Genomic DNA, 15,381 nt, shown 5'->3' with positions numbered 1-15,381 from the left:
ATACCACAAGTTGTGAGATACTTTTTATAGTGTAATAACGTTTAAAATTGTAGAATGATCGATTCTGAAGAATACAAAATGTCACAATTGGAGAATGATTCGTCGTCTTAAAATCAATAAAGATAATTCTTTGAGATTTTTGGATATGTTTTAAGAGGCTTCTGGACTAATGTTTTGATAACACGTAAGTATTTTGGATATGCTCTCTATTTATAGCGGTAAATCAGTCAAGACAAAATGGAACGTGACATGGGGTGGTACACAGATTTAATTGTCTGTTTTGATTTTGATGGTGATAAAGATAACATTAATGATATGAACTTTTAAAGAAATACTTTAGAAATAAAAAGATGGTATCAGTCATTGGAAACAAGAATGTTAACAACAATAGGTAAAATTAGTTAAATATGATAAACGAGATCAACAAGGAAAGGCGGTGTTAAATGAACTGTATTGCTACCTGCTTCTTAGCTGTGTGCCATGTTCTGTTTTTGTTTGGTGTTTTGCTGGGCTTCTTGTCGGTGGTCCTGTGTTGCTAGATCGTGTTGGGGTTCATTGAACGCCGCTCTTCTTGATTATCATATTTTATTTACATCTTGTTTAACAAATTTAACAACTTTTAGTACAGTTTTTTCAAAGACACTTACTGATTTATTTTCAGATATTATAAAGGGACGCAAAAGAATTCGCCTATGACAAAGACAGTGAAGGTGGTCTTAATATGGGTGACATTCAAGTTTATTAACATTGTTTAAATCAAATGATGAGGTAGGTCAACTTACATGTATATATTAGTAATAGTAAAGGAAAAATCATCCGAACTCATTTAATAGAAATATCAATTGAGTAGGTTTATTGAACAAGAGGTCCATGATGGCCCTGAGGTTGCTCACCTGTATAAAGGCACCCGAGGCGGGGCCAGTTTAAACCCCAGGGCTTTTATTTGAACAAACTTGGAAGACACCCATTTGAAGATGTTTCACAATGTTACGATCTTACTACACATATGTAAGGAAAAACAATGATCTACTCCCCCCCCCCGTCAGGGCCAATTTAAATACAGGGGCTTTTATTTGAACAAACTTGGTAGACACTAATAAGAAGATGTGTCATGCTAAACATCTAAGCTCTAGCTCATTGGGTTTTTTAAAAGAAGATTTTTTAAGTTTTTACTATACACATATAGTTAAAAGAATGACACCCCTGGGGCGGGGCCAGTTTTGACCACAGTGCTTTTATTTGAACAAACTTTATAGACACTTACTAGAAGATGTTTCATGCTTAATATCTAAACTCTAGCTAATTGGGTTTGTTCAAAGAAGATTTTTAAGTTTTTGCTATACACATATAAGGAAAATCAATGACACCCGGGGCGGGGCCAGTTTTGACCCCAGGGCTTTTATTTGAACAAACTTTGTAGACACTCACTAGAAGATGTTTCATGCTTAATATCTAAACTCCAGCTATTTGGGTTTTTTCAAAAAAGATTTTTTAAGTTTTTGCTATACACATATAAGGAAAATCAATGACCCCCGGGGCGGGGCCAATTTTGACCCCAGGGCTTTTATTTGAAAAAACTTGGTAGACACCCATTAGAACATGTTTCATGCTAAATATCTTAGCTCTAGCTCTTTGAGTTCTTTAAAAGAAGATTTTTTAAGTTTTTACTATATGCATTTAGGGAAAATCAATGACACCCTGGGGCGGCGCCAATTTTGACCCTGGGGCTTTTATTTATAAAAACTTGGTAGACACTCACTAGAAGATGTTTCATGCTAATATCTTAGCTCTAGCTCTTTGGGTTCTTTAAAAGAAGATTTTATAAGTTTTTACTATATGCATATAGGGAAAATCAAAGACACCCCTGGGGCGGGGCCTATTTTGACCCCAGGGCTTTTATTTGAACAAACTTGGTAGACACTCACTAGAAGATGTTTCATGCTTAATATCTAAACTCTAGCTATCTTGGTTTTTTAAAAGAAGATTTTTAAGTTTTTGCTATACACTGTCATATAAGGAAAATCAATGACCCCCGGGGCGGGGCCAATTTTGACCCCAGGACTTTTATTTGAACAAACTTGGTAGACACTCACTAGAAGATTTTTCATGCTTAATATCTTAGCTCCTGCTATTTGGGTTTTTTCAAAGAAGATTTTTTAAGTTTTTGCTATACACATATAAGGAAAATCAATGACCCCCGGGGCGGGGCCAATTTTGACACCAGGGCTTTTATTTGAACAAACTTGGTAGACACCCATTAGAACATGTTTTATGCTAAATATCTTAGCACTAGCTCTTTGAGTTCTTTAAAAAAGATTTTTATGTTTTTACTATATGCAGATAGGAAAAATCAATGACCCCCTGGGGCGGGGCCAATTTTGACCCCAGGGCTTTTATTTGAACAAACTTGGTAGACACTTACTAGAAAATGTTTCATGCTTAATATCTAAACTCTAGATATATGGGTTTTTTCAAAGAAGATTTTTAAGTTTTTGCTATACACATATAAGGAAAATCAATGACACCCGTGGCGGGGCCAATTTTGACCCAAGGGCTTTTATTTGAACAAACTTGGTAGACACCCATGAGAACATGTTTCATGCTAAATATCTTAGCTCTAGCTTTTTGATTTCTTTAAAAGAAGATTTTTAAATTTTTACTAAATGCATCTAGGGAAAATCAATGACCCCCTGGAGTGGGGCCAATTTTGACCCCAGGGCTTTTATTTGAACAAACTTGGTAGACACTCATTAGAAGATGTTTCATGCTAAATAGCTTAGCTCTAGCTCTTTGGGTTCTTTAAAAGAAGATTTTTTAAGTTTTTACTATATGCATATAGGGAAAATCAAAGACCCCCTGGGGCGGGGCCAGTTTTGACCCCAGGGCTTTTATTTGAACAAACTTGGTAGACACTCACTTGAAGATGTTTCATGCTTAATATCTAAACTCTAGCTATTTTGGTTTTTTCAAAGAAGATTTTTAAGTTTTTGCTATACACATATAAGAAAAATCAATGACCCCCGGGGCGGGGCCAATTTTGACCCCAGGGCTTTTATTTGAACAAACTTTGTAGACACTCACTAGAAGATGTTTCATGCTTTATGTCTAAACTCCAGCTATTTGGGTTTTTTAAAAGAAGATTTTTTTAAGTTTTTACTATATGCATATAAGGAAAATCGATGACCCCCTGGGGCGGGGCCAACTTTGACCCTAGGGCTTTTATTTGAACAAACTTGGTAGACACTCATTAGAAGATGTTTCATGCTAAATATCTTAGCTCTAGCTCTCTGAGTTCTTTAAAAAAGATTTTTAAATTTTTACTTTATGCATATAGGGAAAATCAAAGACCCCCTGGGGCGGGGCCAAATTTGACCCCAGGGCTTTTATATGAACAAACTTGGTAGACACTCACTAGAAGATGTTTCATGCTTAATATCTAAACTCTAGCTATTTGGGTTTTTACAAAGAAGATTTTTAAGTTTTTGCTATACACATATAAGGAAAATCAAAGACCCCAGGGGCGGGCCAATTTTGACCCCAGGGCTTTTATTTGAACAAACTTTGTAGACACTCACTAGAAGGTGTTTCATGCTTAATATCTAAACTCCAGCTATTTGGGTTTTTACAAAGAAGATTTTTTAAGTTTTTGCTATACACATATAAGGAAAATCAATGACCCCCGGGGCGGGGCCAATTTTGACCCCAGGGCTTTTATTTGAACAAACTTGGTAGACACCCATCAGAACATGTTTCATGCTAAATATCTTAGCTCTAGCTCTTTGAGTTCTTTAAAAGAAGATTTTTAAGTTTTTACTTTAAGCATATAGGGAAAATCAAAGACACCCTGGGGCGGGGCCAATTTTGACCCCAGAGCTTTTATTTGAACAAACTTGGTAGACACTCATTAGAAGATGTTTGATGCCAAATATCTAAGCTCTAGCTGTTAGGGTTTTTTAAAAGAAGATTTTTTAAGTTTTTCCTATTGGTTGACATGGCAACCAGAGTTTTTAATGGAATTTAAATTTTTGAAAGGTGTCCACCTAAGGATCATTTCTGTAAAGTTTGGTTGCAATTGGCCATGTGGTTTAGGAGGAGATGTTGTTTGAAAAGTTTGACGCCATTTTTTGAAGGATGCACGACACACGACGGACGCAGAGTGATGACAAAAGCTCACCCTTGAGCACTTTGTGCTCAGGTGAGCTAAAAATGAATTGATGTAATTATTTACATGGTTTTTAAAATAACTAAAGGAAAGGTTTATTTATTGATGTCTTGTAAGTATAAACTGTATTTATTGATAAATTTTGTATAAATGATTGAACAATTGCTACATATTAGATCATAAATTGGTTACAAGAAAAAGTAGCTTTTGTCGTTTTTTTTCTCTTCTATTAATACAAACTGATCATGGATTCAGATTTGTCAAAACATTATTAACTAGAACTATCGCTGAATGCGATTTATACCCCCGCCAATGTCCTTGACATAAGAGGACTTGGAAAGGTGGTAAAGGGAATAACTTGGGTTCTGCACATTACCCAGTTGGGGTGAACATTTGAGTAAAGTTTGAAGAAAATTCTTCCATTAGTATAAAACTTATAGAGCGGACACGACATATTGTCTAATATTTGATTGTATGTAAATTTGAAGACTTAAAAAGGGGCATAACTTTGTTAAAATGCAATAAAGAGTTCCTGCATATCTTCATTGTGACACTTCATATACATTTTAAGTTTCAAGCAAATACCTTTTCTAGTTTCAGAAATATTCAAAACATGTTAAAATTTAAGAATATTTTCTAAGTCAATTTTTGACCTTCAAGTGTGAACTTGACCTTAAGCCGGCAAAAGGGTGACATGGGTTCTGCACATCCCCTTGTTGAGGTGAACATTTGAGCAAGATTGAAGAAAATCTTTTAATTAATGTAGGACTTACAGAGCGGACACGACATACTGCCTAATATTTGATTGTTTGATATTTGACCTTGAGCTGACACATGGGCAACATGATTTCTGCACATCCCCGTGTTGAGGTGAACATTTGAGCCAAGTTTGAAGAAGATCCTTCAATTGGTATAGGATTTGTAGAGCGGACACAAAAATGGAGACGGACGGACAGACGGACGGACCGACGGACGGACGAACGCGACAAAGCGAATCCATTATACCCCCTCCCACACACACACATTTTGTGGTGTGGGTATAATAAACATGGATATTTTTGAGACTTGAGCTGCTTAGAACAAATAACACGTTAACTTGCAAACCAGTTTATTGTTTTCAGTATGATATTTTAAATTGTAAATTACGATAAGACCTTTTTAATCTGAGCATCAATAATTGGTGTCAGGTGTAATCATTAATATGTTTAACCAACAAGTCAAGAATATTTGGACTAATCAATACCAGCTGGTACATGTATTTGATATATAGACTCAAATAAACATACAGAGATTAATCAAAGACAATTAATAAAATATGAATTATTGCATGGCTACTAGTCGGTAGAGTCAGATGGGGAGTTCAATACTTTATATAGTAATTAGTTTTCATTTTGTCGCATCTGTATAAGAAATTTTTATTTTGGTTCAAAATAATTAAGATTGTGTTACTTTTCATTGTCATTTTCAAATAAGTTAAACGATAGTGAGACGATATCAATTTGCCTATTTATGCATAATAAACTGAATTGAGACATATTTCACTATACCCTATTTTGGAAAAGTCAGTAGGCTACCTGAAAATCTTCAGTGATTCGATCCGTAATTACATGTCGATTACGTATAGTGTGAAATTTAATTAACTTAAACATTAAAACTTACAGTAAAAATGATTGCTATCAAGTTACCTTATACATAAAGTTAAAAGAAAAAAATGTCATCATTACAGAGCCAGATTCATAAAAATATTAGATAATATATTTAAATAGCTTTAAACAACCTATTGCATAATATTTTCACGGATCATTTACCCAAAACTTGGCAGCGAGCCAGAACTATAGATCAAAATGTAATGCCACACAATATTTTTATTCAGATCTGCAAACAGAATATGACAGGATAGTCAGAGAAATTTAATAATACATGTGTGATACTTATGGAAATGGAGGTTGAAACAACAACATTATATCGTCGTCAGCTGTACAGAAATAAAATTGAAGAAGCAATTTCTAGTATTCCAGATGATTGTATAAAGGCTGATGTTTTAAAATCGATTGAAATGTTAAACAGGTTTAGAATATTGCAAACAGAACGATGCGAATCGTTAACTCGAATCTGCTCAGGGTATCCATCAAACAAAAAACGTTTGAAAGTGTTTGCCTGTGAAATTTACCATCCAGGATCGTTACAATTTCTTTTTTATATTTTGGACATAATTGGACACAGAGACATTGTAAATGCAATATCAACAACGATTCGTAGACCGATACACAGACCGGAACTGCCTCATTCAAAACATTTACAGAAATTCTATTATCAGCTGAAAAATAACATCGATAAAAATACATTATATGACAGGGCCAAGTTTCTAGAGGAAATGTACAATAAAATCAGTAGTTCTTTCAACCAATATAGTAACGATGACGATAAACTAAAATATGCCGGTAGGTTTGCTGTCGTGGCATGGGTTCGTATCCAGCACTGCAAGCGAAATACACAACTTATCAGAGAGGTTTTGAATGGAATGTGTGAACGCTGGCCAGAAGGACTAGATGACACGCTAGCTGTGATATTCTACAACAGTAAAATGGCAATTGCTGCCATTATGGATGGCGACGTTGATTCAGCCGAAGGGTATAGTCGTAATGCGAAATATCTCAGTGCGTCATGGCAAGATCCATTAACAAAAGCACTTACCTGCCATGACAGCAGGTACACAAACCAGAGAATTTTCGAATATCAGAGAACAGAAGAACACCGTAAAGCAATAATTGACGAAATGATAACAGGTCTGTGTTTCCTCGAATCCGACAGTAATGGGTGCGAGCTGTTTAGTCGACAGTTGAAGAGAATGTTTTTACTCTATATTGCACAACACAAACTAAATATTCATAATGATCTAAATTGCAGTGAAAGTGTTCTCGCGTCTGTCGACGATGTAAGATATGCCTCGAACGCAATCGAATGTTTTGAAAGGACATTGGAAAGGAATGATAGGACATTGAACAAAAATGAAAGGACATTGAACAAAAATGAAGAGATATTGAACAATATTGAAGAGATAGATCCCCGGAGAGACATGATTTACAATGTTTGTAAAGCAAGAGTATGTGAAAGCCAAGGAAAATTGTCAGAGGCTGTGAATTTGCTTTATAAAGCCACGGAACTTGCAGAAGAAGGAGCGCATTACCAAAATGAAGCAAGAAATATCAGAGAATTCACAGACAGATTAGTTTTAAGAGATTAACAGTATAAAGGGATGCGATCTCCTAGTAAGAATATGTCTTTACAACAGAAAGTGGTCATGTACTTGTTTGGTAAGAAAACATTGAAATAAACTTCTATGCAACAATTTCTTCACCATGAAGCGAACACTTTCTGGAATCAATAAAGTTAAGTCTGAGAATGTTGTATTTGCCCAATAGACGGGTTTGATTTTCAGAAAAGAGCCTCCGTTAAGAGTCTAACGGCATTTTTTAGTACAAGCAGGTAGTCAATCGTTCTTACATAATTCGGGTACGCTGAATCCATTTTTTGCTCTACCACAGCTGTACTTGAATTCCTTGACCTTCTAAAGGTCAAATCAAAATGGCCGCCATTGTCCTTCGCCATCTACTTAAAAAATTATCATTTCTGGTACATATCGCATCGTATGTCCGTTTAATCTGCATGAAATGAAGTTTCAATTACTTTTAAGAATAATTGGCTGATAATTACACATGCTTTACACATTGACTGCAATGCCGACCATCTTTGATTTCAAAATGGACACCCTTTTTAACAAATATAAGTAAAGTGCTTTTAAACAAATGGATCCTTCTGTAGGAATGTGTATCAATAATTGTATAATGATATGAGCAACATTTCATGTCGAATTGTACACACACTGTGTAGGTATACTGCACACTTTAATTTATATCATTATTTCAAACTATCACAGGTTATTCTTTTTGGACAATTAATCTTTATCAGGTATCTGAGATCCAAAATGTCTTACATAAAACCTGCACATTTTAATTTACCATTAGTTGTATAAGTTTTCTTTATTTTAATAGAATAGCATTTGTGTAAACATTTGTGGACACTAGATCATTTATAATTTGAATGCCAAGAGTCAAGATCAGTATGTAAATATTTTAAAGATTGTCTGTCATCTCCATAGGTCAGCGACTATGTATTTGAGCCCGCATGTCTTTGCAACAATATCTATTGTACGACCCGATTAAAAATAGAAAAAAAAACAACAACAGAATCCCTAAAAACAATCAAAACGGCAAAATTGAAAACGTTGTAGGCTCGATTTGGTTAATGAATAATATAGAGTAAAACATCATAGGTCTACCGCGGGTACATTCATAGAAGATTAGACAGTTAATTGATACCAATTCTGCAATTAATATATTGACGATTTACTGCTGTTTACCCCTTGTATTAACACAGAATGAATTGATACAGCATTTCGGTTTTTTGATACTTAATCATGTTAAATATATGCCGTCGAAGCTTATGTCTTTAAATTTTATTAAATTAACTGAAAATCAGATTTTTTTTGCGTTTTGTCTTTATTCATTGGTATGTATTCATTGTCTTAGTTAATATCAACGTCTACATTATAATTATGTCACTTTGTCAAGGACGCTGCGCCTTATTCTATCTCATGTTTTAATATCATTCAAGTGACTAAGATATATTCAAATCTTCATACTTATTTTGTTCTTGGCTATCTTTCAAGAAATTGATGAGTATCTTATTCCATTATGATATAACATATAATTGATGTCATTTGCCACAATATAATTATTTTATCTCATATTTCTTCAGCTATCACTCCATAAAATTACTTTGGCTTTTCTTAGTGTAATTTTAGTCACTAAAATGTATACCAACTATTTTTGCACTATCCTGACAATTATGTAAAACAAAGATAAACAAGGGCGTGCCACTTGAAATGTCTCCGAAGCTCGGCTCAGTTAAGGATCCATTACCTTTGTTGCTTTGTCGTGTTGGGGGTTGCGTCATTGAACGCCACCTTTCCTTGTTAATCTTGTTTTCCAATTTTTACATTGAAGGCATGGTTACTGTAGTCTTACAAGTTTTACAAAAAAATAGAAACATTAAGAAGCATTTATTTATATCTTCTATTTCTTATTATTTCATCCATTAATGACAAAATCCTTATCCAGAGTTTTTAGACACTTTAAGGAAATATTTTGTTCGAAGTCAAAGTATGATTTTGGTCTTTGATTTACATCATCAGCTGGGTTTTACATGTGACTCATTGTCCATATGTGCCATATATTTATGCAGAATTATTTCAAAAGGCATCAATTAATGAGAACGTTGTAGATCGGACACAAACATCTTGTTATGTTTATATCATGATTTATGATATAGAAGTTTAACTGTAGACATAACCTTGCTTTTGCATTACACGACCTTTTCAAATATCTTTACCCGTACACCGCCTGCTATAGGTCAATCAAAACAGATAATTTAATACCACATGATAACAAAATAGACGACAAAAGTCCTAACACAGGGGCCTCAACCACCATGTTCTTGTCGGGTTACCTATATAAGCAAATGAAATACTATCCTCATGCATAAAGCTTGGCACTAGCATGTAGGGGCTTCTATGGGATAAACACAATATGGAATATTTCTCTTACAAGAAGAAACATTAAGAAACATAAACTCTATTCTTCAGGAAGGTAGTCTATTTCATGAAAAAAAAAAGATTTCCAATGCCAGCCTGGATGGCGATTCCTATATTCTTATATTACTTTTGGAAATACTAAGACGTTTTTAATATCAGGTCGTGCATGAAAAATTGTTGACCGGGTTCCCCACCAATGAACTTTTACAAAATTTTCTTTCTTGATAGACATGACCCTGATCTTTGGACTGTTGGATTGGCTGTCAAGCACGACAAGTCCCAGTACATGTTCTTGCGCGATTGACATTGACATAAGAAATAACCAAACAATTTTCATGGTATCCCTGTTTGAAGAATAAGTAATACTATAAGGGACATCATTCCTTATCCTATATAGGCCGTATATTTATGCTTAAATATTTCAAAATCCATCTCTTAATGACAGAATACTAAAATGCACATCTTTTTAAGTACTTTCAAGTCTAACTTTAGGAGTTGAGCTTCAAACCTGGTTCTTTCTAATGACATTGTATCAATGTGTCACACATTAATGCAATTTATTTCAAAATCTATCCAAAAATTGACAGATATGGACGGGATTAAAAACGGGCAGACAGGGACAAGCTCTTACTGAGAGATTTGTAAAGATTCTGTTATCTTCAATATTTGTTTCTTAGTCAAAAAAGCAGCATTTTTGCCTCCCATAACCAATGATTCATCCTATAGGTCGGGGTTATACGGAAATAATCTTCACGCCAAATTGTGATCGCAAATACCCCTAACTGACACAAGAGGACGCTCGGACAGATAGACGGACAGACATTTGAGCAGGTCCCCCCTCAGTGCGATACAAATCGAAATTACAAAAACATTGCAACTATTTTTAAAGAACATGCATTGTATTATTAGAAGTATATAAATTACATCTTATTATAAATGACAAGGTGAACGCAATTATGACTCTCATTTACGTTGTATTAGGGTATAAATTGTGACCTTTTGCACCATAGAATTTGTAATTTTAAATGGATGCGCTTGGAAGTCTTACTTAGTATCATTGCACTTCTAATAAAAGAAAACATGCCTAGTAATAATGCCCTTCTTGTGCTTCTTTACTTTAATTATAATACAATGTATAAAACTTAGGAAATTGTCAGCCAGTTTGAAATCTAAGAATGCCGCCGCAATATTTTTTGTTTGTTTTCATCATTCTTCTCGTCAAACTAAGCAGACTAAAATTAACAAAGCTTAAAATTGAAATGCCAAAAAAATGTGTATATACTCGCCCATGAAGAATTAAAGTAAAATTTTTTTTTTAAAAAATCAATGGCGGCCATTTTTTAAAAATTGATTTTAAAGGTCAAGGACTAAAAATACAGCCGTGGAAGCAAAAAATGAATTCAGCGTAACTCGAAATAGGTTAAGTAAGCCCCAACTACCTGAATTTGTACTAAAAAATGGCCGTTAGGATGAACATTTTCCCCCAAAATCAAACCCCAGTCTACAATTGCAATTCAACATTTTAACAACATAAAAAATAGAAAGCATATAGAAATGGATTGGGCCAAGAGTTGAAGCAATATTAGTAAAACAGACCATTCCCAATAATGTTATGGAGTCCCCTGACAATTTGAACTATAAGAATTATTTTGGAAATTTTAATTCCCTTGTTAAGTCAATGTTTAATCACGTTTTAGTGATATGTTATTGTCTATTGCAGCAAGCAAACATTTATTGCAACACTCCTGGCGGAGTTCTCTGACACAATTTTTGTAGGGATCCTGTTTGAATAGAATAGGATAAAACAAAGTGAAGCACTATTCAGTAATTGCACAACATAAATTGGAGTGTATATGCTGCAAAAAGGCATGTACAATGTCCCGAATATCAAGCTCTAAACAGTCAAAAATGATGATATAAAGGATGAATACAACGAAACATGCTTTTTGACGGTAGAAACATCAAGCAGTACAAGCAAATATCGTTGAGCTGATCCTCCGTCACATGTTTTAAATCACCTATGAAGTATCATAATATCAATGTATCTAATCACCTAATTGAAGCATCTTAATGAATGTAATGTAATCATTTTTTAATATTATTCTACCTGTGAGCATAAATATGATATTCAAATATATAAGCTGTGCATATGCACTGCATAACTCTTAAAGACATTTAATGTTGATAGCTTTTACGGGGCCTCAAAAATAAATGAAAAACATGCGTAGGGAGTAAGTCTTTAAAAAACTATGCCCCAATGAGAATTTTTGGGGGGTTTGGTTTCCTTAGGCCAAAAAATATAGGCTTTTCCTTTTAGAGCTTTTAACAAATGTATGAAAGTTTAAAAGTCGATATATATGATATATCTTCAGTGTTTGGGTCTTGGGCAAAAATAAAATCAAAAAGATGTCAAAGGGCAATTGTACAAAAAATCATAAAAAAAAGGGAATTATAGTTCTAAAACAGTGTGATTCTCGTTATCGAGATAAATTCTAATTTCAAGTGAATATCTTCAACTTCAAAGGACGAATCAACAAAGAAAACTTCTATAAATAATTTAATACGTTCTACTATAGTAAATGTTTATGAAGAAACAAGAAACCACAATTCTTCTATGCAAACCAATCGATTAAACAACTTTTCTCACAAGAAACGTTAAAGATTTGATCAAAGAATTTTCACTTAAACGTAATTGATTTCACTTATTCCTTAATGAGATGATAACCCAATATTTAGTTTTAGATTCCACACTGAAACAGTTTTATGAATGTATTCATTTTTTTTTATTTTTTTTATTTTTTTAATTTTTTGCTTTTATTTTGGGTTTTTTTCCTTTAAATTTTTTTGGTTTTTTTTTTTGGGGAAAGGGATAGGGGAAAAATTTTTTAGCTAAACAATATTAAATTTTTTCAATAAAAAGTTGTTTTTTCCCCTTTTTTCCCTTTTTTTTGTAAATTTACGATCATCCAAAAAGTTCTTTTGTTTAAAAAAAAATACCTTTTTAAAAAAACCATGAAATTTTTTTATTTAATGCTTCAACTACAAATATATCTAAATTTTCCCCCGATGTTTAAGGGGTTTTTTTTTCGCAAATGGAGGGCTTTTAAATTTAGAAGGGCACATATCTGATCAAAGAAAATTGCTTTTTCATCTGTCAAGGTGCCCTTTGCATTTATAGGGTTATTGTAGGTGTGGTTAACCACATAAATTTAAGGTCAATATTATAGTAAAAAATCTTAACGGTTAATAAACATAATAACTGTCCTTCAAAAAATGTTTTGTGTCACAAATAGATTCAATAAAGAATCACATGCAAACTTTACAACTTACAATCCAAACAGACACCATTTTCAGGTCGAATAATCACCTATCAACAAAAGGGTTCAATTTAATCCCAAAATCTTTATTTCTCTAAACATTATGAGCAATGCTTTAACCAACAACCGCTATGAACATATGGAGCAAGAAAGTAAGATGATATCATTTTATAACAGAAAAAATGAGTTACATAGTGTTTCAAAAAAAAAGCCAATAACATTCCATACATTATCTATTATTTAACAGGTAAAGAAAAATGACAAAGATATTCAAGATCTAAAATTTTACTTAACAAAAATAATAATAAATAAATTTGGCTAAGAAAATCAAACAAAGGATCTCACTGCATGCCGGAAACACACACTAGGAGTAACTTAACAAGACAACATCCGCAACTTTATGGGGGCAGTTTAAACGGTTTCCCTCTTTTACTCTTATCTGTCGAATAAGTAAGAAAAACAATTAACCAAATCAAATCTAAAAACAATAGCACCACAAAAAAAATTGGAAAAATAGCAAGCCTTAATAGCCTGCAATGACTTGTTATGAGGTGTCTTTTTTCATAAAAATTAAATTGAATAAGAATTTTAAACCTACAAATAGGTATATTTCAGAAAATTCCATAAAAACCATCTAATATCAGATTTAATTTATACAAACAGATTCTTTTTTGTTTTTAAAAAAAGACCCCCTTAAAAAATAAATAAAAAAAATAAAAAAGTAAAGAAAACCAAAAAAGTACAAAACAAATTAACACTTCTGTTTTTAGTTTACAGCTATTTTAAAAAAAATAAAAAAAATTGTGATTTAACAAGTATTGTTTCATTTTTGGGCCTTTCCAAAATAATTGGGTGCATTTAAAAACCTATATTTTCCCGGGTTTAAGGGTTTTTTTTATAGGGGTATTAAAAAAATAAGGTTTAAATCATATCTTTTAAAAAAAAAAAAAAAATTTTTTAAGGGCATAAATCTAAAAAAAAATAAGGGAAAATTCCGGGAACCTTATTTTAAAAAAATTTTCTTTGTAACATGGGTTAAAAATGAACCACTCTATTTTTATTTTTTTAACCGTTTTTGGGTGTTGGGGATAAACATAGCTTCAAAGGGGCAAACGCCCTGAACCTGGGCAAAAAAAATACAGTTGACAATGACACACTGCCTCTCCGCGTAAAACCCTTCCCCTTTTTATTCCTGTCGGTGCAAAAAAATCGAAAGCATAAATCTTTGACAAAAAGAGAGATTTTCTTCTTATGAATACAATTAAAATGATTTCCATTTACATGATTTAGTGACTCATGTTAAAGTATGTCAACAATATAATATTAAGACAAACATTCTGACAAAGATTGATGAAGATCCATCCAATCTTGTTTTTGACCTAGGTTTTCTTATGATTTGCAAGTAACTTATGTCTTTATCCAAATGACTTATATTCGAGCCTGACCTAGAAATAATCAAGACTGCCACTTTGAATGTTTTTTAAATCAATGTTTTTATTGCCTTATTAAGTCTTGTCTTCTTTTTTTAATGCGTGTTTTTTTTCTGTTATCATCGTAACAGGACACCGTGATTTACATTTTTTTTTATTATTCGGTGCTTTCATTACAGAGCTATAAACTCTTGCCTTAAAACTGGGGTTAAGATTGATTGTAATCTGTAAATCGATCATAAGTACACAAAACGTATGAAGCAATTAATAAAGTGTTTTGTCAAGGTTGCATGCCACGATATGAATAAGGTTACATGCAATTATTTTATCATTCGGAACACACGTATTCGGTCCGAATTTTGATCCCGTACATCTAAAATCAAAACAAAAATTATGTGGAATTGTTCTAAAAAATGGTATCTCAAGTGTTAACAATGATTACCATTGATTTGAAAAAGTTTAAAAAAAAAACAACTAAAAATTCAAATCAGTAATTAACAATCGTAATGTCGCTATTAATCTGTGCTAATAGGCAACCAACCATTAATTGAAAGCGGAATTCAATCTTCACCATTAAATTATCCTGTATGGTGTTTCGAACACTGTCTGATTTATTTTGACTTATATACGAACACTGTGCAATTTTATTTTGACTTATATTTCCAAAAAAGGGACCCATATATTTTCCCCCTTTTAGGATTGAATAATTCAATTTTTAAATAAAATTTAAAAAGAAAAACGGGTGGAATATTCTTAAATTTTTTTTAAAATTTTTTTCAAAAATATTTTTCCCCGAAAAATTTTTCTGTGTGTGGGGGA

Source organism: Ruditapes philippinarum, unplaced genomic scaffold (assembly GCF_026571515.1).
Source record: "Ruditapes philippinarum isolate M1 unplaced genomic scaffold, ASM2657151v2 ctg448_1_1_1_1, whole genome shotgun sequence".
In the NCBI taxonomy this organism is placed as follows: domain Eukaryota; kingdom Metazoa; phylum Mollusca; class Bivalvia; order Venerida; family Veneridae; genus Ruditapes; species Ruditapes philippinarum.
The sequence above is the reverse complement of the archived record's forward strand: the minus strand, read 5'-3'. Positions refer to the sequence as shown.